The sequence below is a fragment of the Malus domestica genome, chromosome 10 (genome assembly GCF_042453785.1).
Source record: "Malus domestica chromosome 10, GDT2T_hap1".
NCBI lineage: Eukaryota > Viridiplantae > Streptophyta > Magnoliopsida > Rosales > Rosaceae > Malus > Malus domestica.
The window spans coordinates 4,756,164-4,770,315 of NC_091670.1; the positions used below are offsets into that span (position 1 = coordinate 4,756,164).

Consider the following 14,152-nt stretch of genomic DNA (forward strand, 5'->3'; position numbering starts at 1 on the left):
GGCGATGGTCAACGGAAGTCAAAGTCCTTACCTCTAGGGCATTTTCGTAAATTCATGCTTTTAAAATTAATAAAAAATGTAAAATTTGGTACGGGTTGTCACAATCTACCCCCCTTAAGAAAATTTCATACCCGAAATTTTAAAATCATTGATACACAAAACTCAAAGATAGGGAAGAATAAAATATATGTACTAATGTAAAAAGACCTACATATTTATTTGCTCCACTAATCCAATGAATAAGTCTTTGATAATACGGTATGCAGTCCATGATATTGACAACTCACTGTTGTCATGCTAAGTAACAATTTCCTGAAGGTGCACTATAACCATCATGCCCCCCCATTGGGAAATACACAAACAATGTTTGAACAAGCCTCAAACGTGCTCACGCGCTACTTTATCAGGCAGCATCGTCAATACCATAAAATTTCCGTGTCACAATCTCCATCATTCTAATACCTACCCACAACTCTCTGCTGCAACTCACATATTGTTACCATATCTCAAATGGTGCCGTACCCATAACCAGGAATGTAACCTCAGTTACACATAACTCTAACAAGGCTAAGTGTCTAACAATCATGTACTGTGCAAAAAGTCTCTGTATATCGACTCTAATGGCATCATAGCTAACCATAGTTACAAGCAACTAAAATAGAGATAATGGTATGTTATTGTTGAACAAAAAAAATAATAAACATATGAAAAAATAGAGTCCACACAAATTGGGTCAAACTACAAGGTGTAATCCAAGCCCAAAAGATGAGGATGGGCTTTACCCACAAAAACATTCAGAAATAAATAAAAAATTTATTTTCTCCTACAAAAGGGGGGAAGTAACATACACAAAAGAAAAAAATACAAGTGCTCCCCATTTTCTGCAAACAAAAAGGAACGTGGAGTCAGAAATGGTGGTTAACAGAGAGTGGCAGGAAGTCATGCCCTCCATCTTTCCCCCCCACGTAACAAGCTCTGGAACCCTCCTATGATGCCTATAAATAGGCATCAACTACAACAAGAAAAAAAGGAGGGGGTCAGAAAAAAGATAGGGGATACTCTGCAGAAAAAAAATAGAGAAACATTGAGAGAAAATACTCAAAGCAACAAGGTGTTGTCAGGAAAGAGAGCAAGCTATTCAACCATTTTGTGCTTTTGAATCAAGATCCAAAAGAAGAACATTCATCACCAGGTATGAAGCAAGTTCTGTTAAAATTATTCTTTTCCTCTCGTTTTATGTTATGTTGCAGGAAGAACAAAAAAAAGCATTGCAGCAACCAACACAAATAAAAAGTTGCAGACAAACAAAAAATGAATGAAGAAAGGGAAATAAGCAAAGGCATATAAGACCTTTGCCTCTTTGTTTGGCGTTCTTCACCAATTAAATGGAGTTGGAGACTCTGAATATCCACTGACTCCCCCAGCTACAGCAAAGATAATCTCCAAGAATCCCATGAATTTCTTCGGGGTGGCCTAGACCACCCCGTGAAATTTTAACCAAGTTTAAATGGTCTACCCCTTCGCCAAATTGTCAAGTGCAGTTTCAAAGTTCTAAGCTTAAGTTCCCGAGAAATAAGACAGCAAGGAGGCAACATATACAAAGATGCAACACAAGAAAGAGAGAAGAAATTATTCTGTTTGGTGTTTTTGCTACCCACGGGTACAAAACATGGAAGATGCTTTTGGCTAAAATGATACGAAAAACTATTTGGGATAGAGTCCAAGAAAAAAAGAGAAAATGGAAAAAATGGTTTGCAAAGGAAAAGAAAGCCAAAACTTCCCTTGACCGACTCCTGCTTGGTCCAATTCCACAAGAAGAAAAGTTTTCAAACACAACTCTTGACCAAAGACTGCTACAAGACAAAAAAGGAAAGAAAGGAAATTTCCCAATCTTTGAATAAACAGCTAAAAGAAGGTTCAAAGCCTTCTTTGTCACGTGAAGATAGAACAAAGAGTTTTCATTGTGTCAAAATTTTCACTACTTCTCTGCCACAAACATTTAAAAGAAGGTTCAAAGCCTTTATATTAAACACTTGCCGTCCCAAGTCTACAAAGAAGGGAAAGCTTGCTGCCAAATTATTCAGGAAACTCATTCACATGGCAAACACCCAAGGAACTAGAAGACAAGTCAAAACTACAAAAGATTTTGGGAAAAGCATCCCTTTGTACAAGTGTTAATTGGAAAATATGGCAAGTATCCAAGACAAAATACGAATGGGAACACAAAAAAGGGTGTCTAAATTCCCATTGTCAAGACCAATCAAATAATTTCCCCTGTGGAAACAGAAATGCCAGAGAGTATTTACACTCTAATACATCAAAACTCATTCAAAATGTAGCAGATACGAGGGATGCATTACTACGAATTTAAGAGTGCAAATTCTCACCTTGGGAGCCATGAATCAATACTTGTCTTCAACGAACTCGTACTGCAAAAACAGGTTCGTCCAACAACCAAATAGAAGAGAAGCCTTTACCTATGACGCCTGCATGCACGGAAGATTCAAGAAATTTATCAAAGTGTAGAGCTTCGTTTCACTCCAAATACATAAACAAATTCAGAACATAAAGAAAATGAAAATGGGTAACCTGCTTCGCTCCCACCGCCCTCTTCGTTTTGAGTTCTTGATTCATAAAAAGAAACACAAGTGAAGTGGCAAAAGCAAAAGAGCAATACAGCAGAGGAAAAGTGAAAGCCTTCGGGGACCTGAGAAATCAAAGAGGGGAAAAATGAAAGCCTTCATGGACTCGAGGGAAACGATGTTAAATCAAAGAAGTTTGAAAATAAGATTGAACTTCAACAAACCTTATCCATCCTCACTGAAAAATCCACGGTGACCCAATCCAAATAGAAAGTTGAAATATGACGAGTACCCAAGGATATCAGTTGCTTCTGGAGGAAAATTACCCTGTATGAGAGCCAAGAAAAATGGGGACTCTTAAAAAAACCCATTTCGCCAGAGAGGGAGGAATAAAGCCGCATAAAAGTTTTTGTTGGATTTGTAGGTATCAAAACCGCACAAAAGAAAAGGAGGGGTGGATAAAGCTTCCTGAAAATCACGAACCCACGTGGGAAGTTGTGAAAACTTAAAAGCATGAAAAAAGTAAAGCTTGTTTTGTGAAGGTTTGAAAATTCAAAGTAGGTTCAAAAGAAAAGTATGCATCTCACGTGGAGAGCAAAAGAAAGTCACTGCACCCATCAAAATTATGGGCTTTATTCAGAATTTAAATAAGAAGACAAACTGACAAAGGTCCTAGAAAAGTAAGGAAAAAAGGGGGCCGGCCCTTCATTCTTTCGAAGTTTCAAAAAGTCCTATTTCAAATAGGATGGAATTGCTACGAAACCATGAGGAAAAGTCAAGTAAAGATGAAGTCCCAATTTACTAGGGATTAAAATATGAAAGAAGCTTTTCAGCAAGCTAATGGAAGCTAAGCCCGTGAGTCTATCATTTTGTTTTCACCAAAGTGGACTTTGTAGATTCAAGCACCCATTAAGTTAGATCCAAGTCAACGAAACTTGCAGTATAAGCACAGAGATAATGACAACACATCGTTCCAAACACCGTGGACGCAAACCATCTCAAAGTAAAAAAGCTCGATAAATACATGGATCAAGCTCCCATAAAATTCTTGAAGAAGTCAAATGGCACGAAGCCGTATCAAATCTCAAAATGGTACAAAGCCGAAGGAAAGTCTCAAATGGCACAAAGCCGAAGGAAAGTCTCAAATGGCACGAAGCCATATCAAATTTTCAAATGCTCCTCGCCCGCATGAGCTGAAGCTCATCGCCCGCATGAGCTGAAACTGCATAAGGCACTATGCTCCTCGCCCGCATGAGTTAAAACTGCACAAGGCACCAATAGCTCCAATGGCTTAAAGTCCTCGCCTGCACGAGCTAAAACTGCACAAGGCATCAAATGCTCCTTGCCTGCACGAGCTGAAACTGCACAAGGCATCAAACCCCTCGCCCGCATGAGCTAAAACTGCACAAGGCATCAAATCCAAATAAGTACCAAATCCATGAACTACGAGTGACTTGATCCCTCAACGAGGGTACGTAGGCAATCTAGGATTCTACCTAGATGCAGTCACAAAATCAAACAAACACCCAAATCCTCAAGTTACATTTTTATTCGAATTAGAATCAAAGGGTATTCCTTTCCCAAAAGAAAGGCTGTAATTAATAGGCGCGTAGCCTAGAATGGGTCGAACTCGAATTAATAAAACCCTCTTCGGAAAAATGAACGAGGGTGAAATTGTGTCGAGTGAATTATTTGTTTATATATTATGTACAATTTTTGCTCAACAGTTACACCCTTACAACTTGTGGGACGAACAAAATGCAACACGTCCACTAAAGTCTGAGTAACTCGCTTCAATCTAATCGTTAGTTTAGAGGTGGAAATGTGATACTAAACAACATTTAATACTTACAACCTTTAAAAAGACTTCCAAAGGCTCGGAAGTGAAACACATAACACGATGAAATATAAATACACTAAGATGATAATCTTGTTGGGTTTTTTATTCCCTGAACTTGTATAAAAATCTAGAAGCAGCTTTCTCATAATGCCATCATCCTCCGAAAGTAAATAGAGAAGAAACTGTGGTTATCCAGTTTGTTTGGACTTTATTTCCTCAACATCCTTCTACTTTAACCGAAGGCAAGACGCCTAGACTGAAAATTCTCTTCAATCACCTCAAGTGGAGCCTCAATTTTAATTTCTGTTTTATCTCCACATTTGATCATGTCACGAACGAGGACTTTTAGATCACATCCCACAGATAAGTTAACAACATCCCACTTCTATCTTAGTTGTCTTCACAAGTGTCTTGTTGTTGAAATTTCAACGCCCATATTAAGAAAATAAACCATCGCCAATACTTTAAGCTTTGAGGCTGGAAGAATACTGCTTTCTATTTAAGTAAAACTACCACTAATTGGAACACCACATGAGCGTAACATTGGTTCAGCATCACGATTATTGATCTTCACATTCTCTACACATACAAAATACCTCGAACTGAGAGTGTATAATGATACTTCCCAACTCCATTCATATAACAAAATGATTATAATCATTCAAACCATTTCTTGATAGGTTAAAGGTAACTCCATATCGATACTCGTATTTTCCAACTAAAATAGAATAGGACAAGCTGAAAGTGTTCAAGAGTAAATATCTCCTTTTCATACAACCGAAAAGATACACTATAGTGCACTCATAGCTGCTGATTAAATTCTTCTACCGCCACTGTCATAAACTTAGTCCTTTCCAAAAAGTAAGTGTATTTAAGAAGTTCTAAGGTTGATAAAGATTTTAGACACGTTCTCCATAGAGAAATGTCATTCGATTTCCAAGCAAAGATGATAATTGTTAACTTTAAATCACGGATAAAATAGTACATTCCAAATGGTTCTATACATTGGTAAGACTACTACTATTAATTCAACAAGCTTCACGAGAAAACTCTGAATTTCAAAAGTTTGTTACATCGACCACCAATTTGAAATAGGATTTGTGCGAAAAGATGCAAGAAAACTAATGTAGTACGAAGAAGTGGAATGGTGGTATTCTCCTGAATATTGCCAAAGAATCAAAACTATTTTTTATTTCTATTCTCGAAAGGTTTAATAATGGCGATTAACAATAGTGATGAGATTGACCCATAAATCCCTGGCGATACACCAATAATGATACATTAACCCCACTTTAGGGCCATCAACTAGTCTCAATTCCATACCTTTCCTTGGCAGAAAAGTTCTTTGCTTATAATCTAGAGACACTCACCAAAATGATCTTCTAAAGATCAACGAGTCATCAAATATGCCCAAAACTTAGGAACAACTAACATATTTTTCGTATTTGACGAGGTGGCAAGATTCAAACATTAGACTCGAAAACAAAGAATGATCCCATCACGCGTGTGATGAACGCACTACTGCCCAACTTATGCTTTGATACCAAATTGACACACCCTGACCCAAAATGTCCACTAGGACTCCGAATCGAATTGTGATGGCCGACACCTAGAAGGTGACGAAGCCATAAAGTATGATGATGTGGAAAAATGTGAATAAATTTAAACCTAAGAGTGCCTAAAAACCAGAGTGAGCTGGTGAGCGGGAATGAACCCACTTCACATGTGACGTTAGAGCATAAGTAAGTACAGTAGAGTGGATTAAGAATCATACCCTCGAAAAATCTCCAATACTAAGATTTGCCACGAATCCTTGACGATAAGAAAGCTCAGCTAATAAAACCTGGAGGGTGAAAACTAAACAGGAGTGAGTGGCCCTAGAAATAAAATTTCTAATAGAAGCCTTCTAAAACATTATAACCCCTCGATGCAACACCTGTATAGTTTCCAGAAAATCATATTACGTATCAATGTGAGATCAAAAATATATCAACAATAATTCCATAAATATACCATGACACAACAACTCATCAGTAATATAAATAATCATATGCTCAATAATCTATATTAGCATGCAAGTCGGAGTCACCTAATTTGACTTGTACGACTGCACCCATATCTCATTAATCAACGCTAGCACATAAGTCGGAGTCACCTATAGTGACATGTACGACTTATCCATATCTCAACAATCAATGCTAGCACATAAGTCGGAGTCACCTATAGTGACATGTACGACTTATCCATATCTCATCAGTCAATATCCCAGTAATATGTTAGCCGGATCCACCTTTTGTGGCTTATACGGCTGAATCCATAGCTCATCACATATCCTTGCACACGAGTCGGAACCACCTCTTGTGGTCTGTACGATAGGCTGGGTGTAAATAATTACGCTTAAGTGTTACGATCATGTGAAGGCTAGGCCTTGTCCTCGGACGAGAGCACTAACATCGGGGTGCAGGGTTATGAGCTCTAGATGCATCTAATATGGCATGTACGACTTACAGACAACATGTACGACAATGTCGGAGTTGCTTAAAACATAAATATAGGCATGCCATCACTCAATCGTTCCAAATAAAATGTAATCATAACCATGCATCCCACATTTCACAACATATACTCACCTAAACTTATCTGTGCATCCTGTGTTCACCTTCGTGCTTTAAAGCATTCACAATAATTCTACGCAATAATATACTTTTGGAAATAATGTTCAAGTAGCGGTCTTTATCAAAACTAGGTTCAAACGATGAGATTTCATCAATTGGACTTCACCTATGGAATTGGGGTGTCAAACTTAGCTTAGAAAGATTAGGGGTGACTCGGCTCACGTGCCGCCGCACACGGCGGTCGGCCACCCCGACTCGCTGGAAAATCCAACTATTTCTAAAAATTCTCAAACTTCACAGAAATGAAGATCTCGAAGAGAGGAACAACTTTCATACATGCCACGAAGTCCAAAAGTGGACGGAAGGTGGTCAATTTTGTCCACAAAGCCAACGGGTGCCTAAAGCTTCCCGGTGTCGATTCGTCGTCTATGGTGGTCCAATGGGGTGAAGCTTGGTTGGGATTTTCTCCTGGGATGATGGGCTACAAAGCCCAAGTGGTGACATCAGCCATTGCTTTGCCGATTCTTCGGAATATTGAAAAGAGTAGCCGAAGCACTGTTGATTTTTGTCGACTTTCATGGCCTCAAACCGTCACATACCGTGGTTAATCAAGGTGGTTCTAGTGGGTTTTGTAGAGGGGAATGAGAGCTTCAAGATGGCGGTGGTGGCGTCGAAAAACTCTATCGGAGTTGGCCGGAATCGACCTTGGAAAATGAGAGGTCGAACTCGGTTGTGTGGTGTGCACAAGCTGATGAAATGGTGAGGGATGCTTCTCTCTCCTCTTCCCATTGGTCTTTTTTCTTTCTCCCCTTGTCTAATTGGTCCTTAAAATAAATAATAAGATTGGTTCCTTATTTCCTTACTAAAAGCTAATTGGGCTTCTTTCCCACAAGATGGAAATTCAATTTAATTAAAACTAAACTTTGAATAACCAATTTCAAACGTCCGTAACTATACCGTTATAATTCGAACTCGCAAACGGCTTTCACCTATGCGCTCATACCAACGAGTACTACGGGGATATGCTAAAAGAATAAGTCATAAGTCTCTCTAGGCGATGGTCAACGGAAGTCAAAGTCATTGCCTCTAGGGCATTTTCATAAATTCACGCTTTTAAAATTAATAAAAAATGTAAAATTTGGGACGGGTTGTCACAAGCAGTTTATGGTACTTTAAATGTTGGGGGACTTTGGATGCAGTCCTTAATTATAAATATTCTTTGATTGAAACCTTGTTGGTTTTTTATTTTTGATCAAGGTCCCTGAAATTAATGTGATAATTTATTTCTATGTATGTTACTATATTTTTTAAATTAAAAATTAGAAATTTTAGTTGTTTGTATAAATGAGATTTTAAATAAAAAAACCATAATTTGTGGGATTAAAAATATTAAAATATAAATATACTATTATGTGTGTGTATATATATAAACATGGGTACATTCATCAAAATTAACCATAAAATTTATTGTATCAAAACATGGGTACGTTCTTCAAAATCACAACAACAAAAAAAAAGATATTAGGCTTAATAATATTAGTAAATTTCTTCGATTAAACTTGACATGGATACATTTTAAAATCAAAGAAAAAAGAATGTACCCATATAAGTTTAAAAATGGATTAGAAAAAAATTGAATAGATTTTATATAAAAAAAAGGGGGTACATTTTACATATAACAAATTGGTATATTTAAGGATGAGTACATTTTAAGATTAAAAAGTTTTACATGAATGGGTACATATAATTAGCATGGGTACATTTAGCAAAATAAAAAGTACAAATACAAAAAAAAAATATATATGGGTACAAATACAAATAAACTTTAAAAAATATGGGCACAAAAGGAAATTAATATATGGGTACAAATTAAACTGAAAAGAAAATTGGTACAAGTTAAAAAAAATTACAAATTAAAAATGGGTACAAACTAAAACTAAAAATATATGATAAAATATTTAGTCACAAATATAAATAGACTAATTGTAACATTTTTAACTGAATATATTTAGAAATAAAAAAAATATTTTATTATTGAAATAATTAATGATGTTATTAATACCTAATGACTTTGATCAAAATTTGAAAATGAATAAGATTTTAATCAATGCAGTAGCAAAAGAAAGTATGAGAACCTAATTTCTCCTTAAATGTTTCACCATTTTAGAGTGCTCCATTTATATATACGCCTCTTACCACAGGCTCATGCTTGTGGTAATTTACTCTTTTACATGCTATCTTTTACTTCTAATTTTATTCCTTTTATTTTTGTCTTAAATATTTTTTATATTTATATTTTAAAAATTAAAGGACAAAATTGTCTACTGCATGTATAGTTTTATTCTGTTAGCAGATTGTTTTTTAAGTTAAAATTTAGTTTTAGATTTTAATTAATCTTAATTAAGGAGGGACATTTTTAGAATGATGAACATTTCACATTTTTTGCCTTCTGACTTTATATACTAACATATATCCACACACAACATTTTTATTTTGTGTTTTTTAAATGGAAGGCAAGAGGAAGAGAGTGAGACACAATGTGGGAGTGGGAGAGGGGAGAGAGGTTAATTTTTTATTTTTTAGTCTTTAATATTTAGAGATGTTAAAATCATATGTGGGTAATGTTTTAATAAAAAAAAACAACACAAATTTTATTACTAAATTTCCCATACTTATTATTTATGTCCAGTTTTAATTAGAGAGGTAAAATGGTAATTTTATGAAGTTTTGGTTGACAAGCAAAATTTTATTAATATTAACTAGCAAAGGTCACACGCTCTCTATGTGAGAATTATAATTATAATTTTTATTTTTCTCAAATATTATTTTTTATTATTTTAAGGGAGGAGTTATTTGTTCTTAACGGGATTGGCAGTTAAGGATAGAGAGAGGATGTTTGAGTTTAGAGGATAACGATTGAGTGACATGGTTATGAGGTTCAGAAAAAAGGAAAAGGATCCGGTTGAGTGACATGGTTATGAGGTTCAGGAAAAAGGAAAAGGATCCGGTGAGGGATTTCATGATCGTGACCATTCATTGTACATCATGCGATCAGTTTTCTTTATATACTATTTATATTTAATTTTAAATATTAGATTTTGAAATGATTTTTTATCGCATGATATATAATGAACGGCTACGATCACGGGATCCCTAGGATCTCCAGGAAAATGATCCGTCCAGCACAAAAATAGTAAAAAGTTGTTTGTGTTAATGCTCACATTTGTTTCTTTTCTAATATTTTTTTTTAGTTATGTATTAAAAGTTATAATTGTAATTCTATTGGTTTTTTATTGAAAGAATTTTATTAATATCTATTTTAGATATGTAGTATAGATATTAAGAATTAATAATTTGTAAATCTAACCTAGGGACTTGACTTGACTTTGATTTTCTTGCAAAATAGTCTTAAAAGATGTTTGTGGAAGCCCAAAAAACGTTACGGTCATGGAATGTCGAGAAGTAAGATTTCTAAAACGTAGCCTTGCACAGTAAACTGTTTAGAACGCAAAATTCTAGCTGAATCTCATGGGGTGCCCAAGATAACGAAAACAGATATGCATGCTACTCTTTGACAACCCTGTAAGTCTTTCTCCTTCCCCGGCTCGTCACTTCAAACAGTAGCGGAGCTACATTGGAGGCAATACATGCTCACGACCCCAATAACCCAGTGCTCCTCCTTGTATTTTGTTGTCTTGACCTCATAATTTGTTCAAAGAAGACCAAATTTGATGGTGTAGGTAGAGCAGTGCTAGATATTTTGCATACCATCCATTTGGAATTTGGCTTCATCCATTGGACTGGAGATAAGAATTTTACTTCCTAATTCATTTGGGTTGGTTTTTGTTTGACCAGTTTGTGCACTACATATGTTCATCTTTCGCTTGCCAATTATAATATTACAGAATTCACTTGGTTACTTCTCATTAATTGTTTCAGCAACTATCTTCTATTATGTCTTGAATGTGATTGCATTATCATACCTAGTACCAATGATGGAGTATCAGTTTTCTTTTCAATGGATTAAATTGATCTAATAATTTGTAACGCAAGACATACAATGTGAGCCTTATGACAATCTTCTAAGGGCTGGTTTGGTATTGCTGTCCTTTGAAAAAAAACTGCTGTGAGAATAAGCGGCTGTGCTGTGAGAATAAGCGGCTGTGAAATAAAGCCAGTAGAGTGTTTGGTAAACTTTTTTGTGAAAGTGCTTTTGGAAAAAAAAGCAGGATGATAGTGTGTCTTTTCATTAAAGGAGCACTGTAGCTCTGTATGCTTTGAAAAAAATGGCTTTTTTTCAAAGCAGCAAATAGCAGCTTCAGCTTTTCCTTTGATTTTCAGCTTATTCTCACAGCAGCTTCCAAAATAAGCCCTTTTTTTTCAGTTTACCAAACACAAAAATGACCCTCAGCTTTTTTTCACAGTGGCTTTTTTTAAAATCACCTCAATCCCAAACGGGGCCTAAGACTCAGGGCAACCGATTACATATTTTTTGTAATTTTTTTAATACAAAGAAATATTTATACTAAAGAGTGAGGGAATGAATTGGTTGTCAACTTGTCATTCACGAGATTCAAACCTAAGAACTTTTACTTACAAGTGAAAAAGAATAGCACTAGACAATAATATTAAGTGACACATGTATTTATTCTTACAGGTAGGTTAACTCATTAAGTTTTTTTCTTTGTGAAAGGTTTATTTATCATGACCCATTATTACAAAATTCTGACTCGACTTCAAATTGACAATTTCAACTCACAAACCTCAGCGTTTTTACTAAACCTTAAAATTATAGCTCGTTTTCCACAGTTGGGTTGTCGAAAAGTCGGAAAATTTGTAGGAATTTTCCCGTTTGGGGGAGAACCCGGGTTACGTTTTGCTCTACGAGTGAGGTGTATGATGTTTTTCCAAGTATCCATTTGAGTAACAAGTTTGAAGGGGATGGGATTGAAGAGAATGAAGAGTTTGAGCTGCTTGTTAAGCTTTCCCAGTTTCCCCTGTACCTATGAGTAATGGGTCTGCTTCAGAAGTGGATAAAGATTCCAAAAAAATGGATGAAAACTCCGAAAATGTCGATAAAGATGAGGCATTGGCGCCTTTCTTGAAGTTTTTCGCTCCGAGAGATAGTGGGGATGGAGATGGAGTGGAAGAGAAGGAAGGTGAGGTGGGAGTTTTTGAGGAAGAAAGTGAATTGGATGGTGAAAATGAGGGAGCTGAGAAGGTTAATGTGGAGTATTACGAACCAAAACCGGGTGATTTTGTGGTTGAAGTTGTTGTTTCAGTTGATGAGAATAAACTCGACGTGAATGTGGGGGCAGACTTGTTGGGTACAATGCTAAGGACTAAGGAGGTGCTGCCTTGTATGACAAAGAGATGGATTACTTGTTATGTGATACGAATTATGACGCCGAAGAGTTTATGGTCAGAGGGAAGATGGGGATTGTGAAAAATGAAGCTGTGATGGGGGGACCTGTGCCGGAAGGGCCAGTTGTTGAAACCGGCACTGTTTTGTTTGTTGAGGTCCTTGGAAGAACGCTCAGTGGTAGGCCTTTGCTTTCAACTAGACGCTCTTCAGGCGAATATCTTGGCATCGAGTGAGGCAGGTTCTTATCTCACTTTGTTTTGTTTCTTTTCTATTCATTGGATATGGCATTGGCAATTTTTATGGTGAATCCTTGTGCTTGCTGCATGACTTATTGTGTGCATTTTCGGATTATCTTGCCGTCGCTGTTATTTTTTAGACCATATTTATTTGTTAATTCGGAACTCTTAAGTCTTTTATTATCATGACTTCATGATACTTGATTTTCTCTTCGCAACTACTATGTTGACTGTAGCATTTATCTCATGATACTCTGACTGGTGATGCTGGGTGAGAATGTATTCCAAATTTTTCCTAAAGCTTTTCGACATGATGTACAGATAAAACAACTCAATGAACGTACTGAAGTTAGAATTACAGAATGGAATACTGGAGGCCTTCTTACAAGAATTGAGGTTTGTGTCTTTGTCTTGTGTGTGAAATTGTGAAGGTGTATTTGTTTCCAAACTACCATTTCACAGTTTGGTTCATTAGGGTCCCCAAGCTTTCCTTCCAAAAACTTACTTAATGAGTAAAGTGAACAGCTTCACTGAATTGAGAGAGATGTAAGTTGATGGTTTTGTGGAATGTGTGTGTGTGTGTATGTATATTTTCATGCGGTGTTCATTTGGCTACATCTCCGGTATGATTTGAATTGCTTTATGTTAATGCGTCCAAGCCATCAATCAGTACTGATATCATGTATCCACTGGAACTACTTCTTTCTATGACACTATCAACGTCAAATGAAGCAATTTCTTTGAGATGTCAGTATTATTAAGAGATGAAAATATAAGAGTAATAATTGGAAATTCTATGTACTTAGATAGTCCAACCAGCCAGATATCATTAACATCAATGCTTGCTTGTGTATACTTGAAGCACTTGAAACACTGGACACAATCCATTATACACTGTTTTCTTAAAGCCACTGTTTCATAATGAAAAGAGTGTGCTTTAGCCTTAAAGTGTAGTCAAGGCAATGAGGATACTTAAGAGTGTGGACAAGGCAATTATATCTCTACAAATATCAAGAATTTTCATTTAGAATTTTCATCATTTTCATCAAGATTCCACATTTGTCGATTTTTTTGTCATCTTTTGAACATATATTATAGTTAATCAATGTGTCCGTGATGTGTTTGAACTTAAGTGAGATTTTTAAATTGAAGTTTGAAAATCTTCTTTCTGGTGAAGCTATTTGTACAAGTATTGAGACTAGGAATCAGCAACAGGGCAGGGTAGGCCGGGTATTCTCATCCCACTCAGCCTCTTAATGTGGCACCAACACCTTTGTTTAACTTTTTCCTTCTAATATAGTTTCATAAATTTGATTTGTTAATCTGCTTCTTGCATATGTTTCCTAATGGTGTAGGTGGGTTGTCGGATGCATGTGCAGATTACTCAAATAGACGAAGCTAAGAATGACTTAGTATTGAGTGAGAAAGAAACTTGGGTCAGTTAGGATATTGACACTTAAGTTATTCATGTTCTTTTGTTGCTTTGAGTGTTCTCTCATTTTTTGTTTTTAGAA

The 14,152-nt window shown here is 36.1% G+C and overlaps 1 long non-coding RNA gene and 1 pseudogene across 1 annotated transcript; one reads left to right on the forward strand and one right to left on the reverse strand.

Moving 5' to 3' along the window:
* Positions 1-766: 766 nt before the first annotated feature.
* On the reverse strand, positions 767-3,013 carry LOC114827507 (uncharacterized). The gene is made up of 3 exons (XR_011572255.1): positions 2,807-3,013; positions 2,590-2,707; positions 767-2,486 (listed from the first exon to the last, which is right to left on the reverse strand). It is a non-coding gene; the product is annotated as an uncharacterized lncRNA (long non-coding RNA).
* An 8,880-nt stretch (positions 3,014-11,893) lies between these two features.
* Positions 11,894-13,171, forward strand: LOC114827506 (protein PIGMENT DEFECTIVE 338, chloroplastic-like; annotated as a pseudogene).
* Positions 13,172-14,152: the final 981 nt, after the last annotated feature.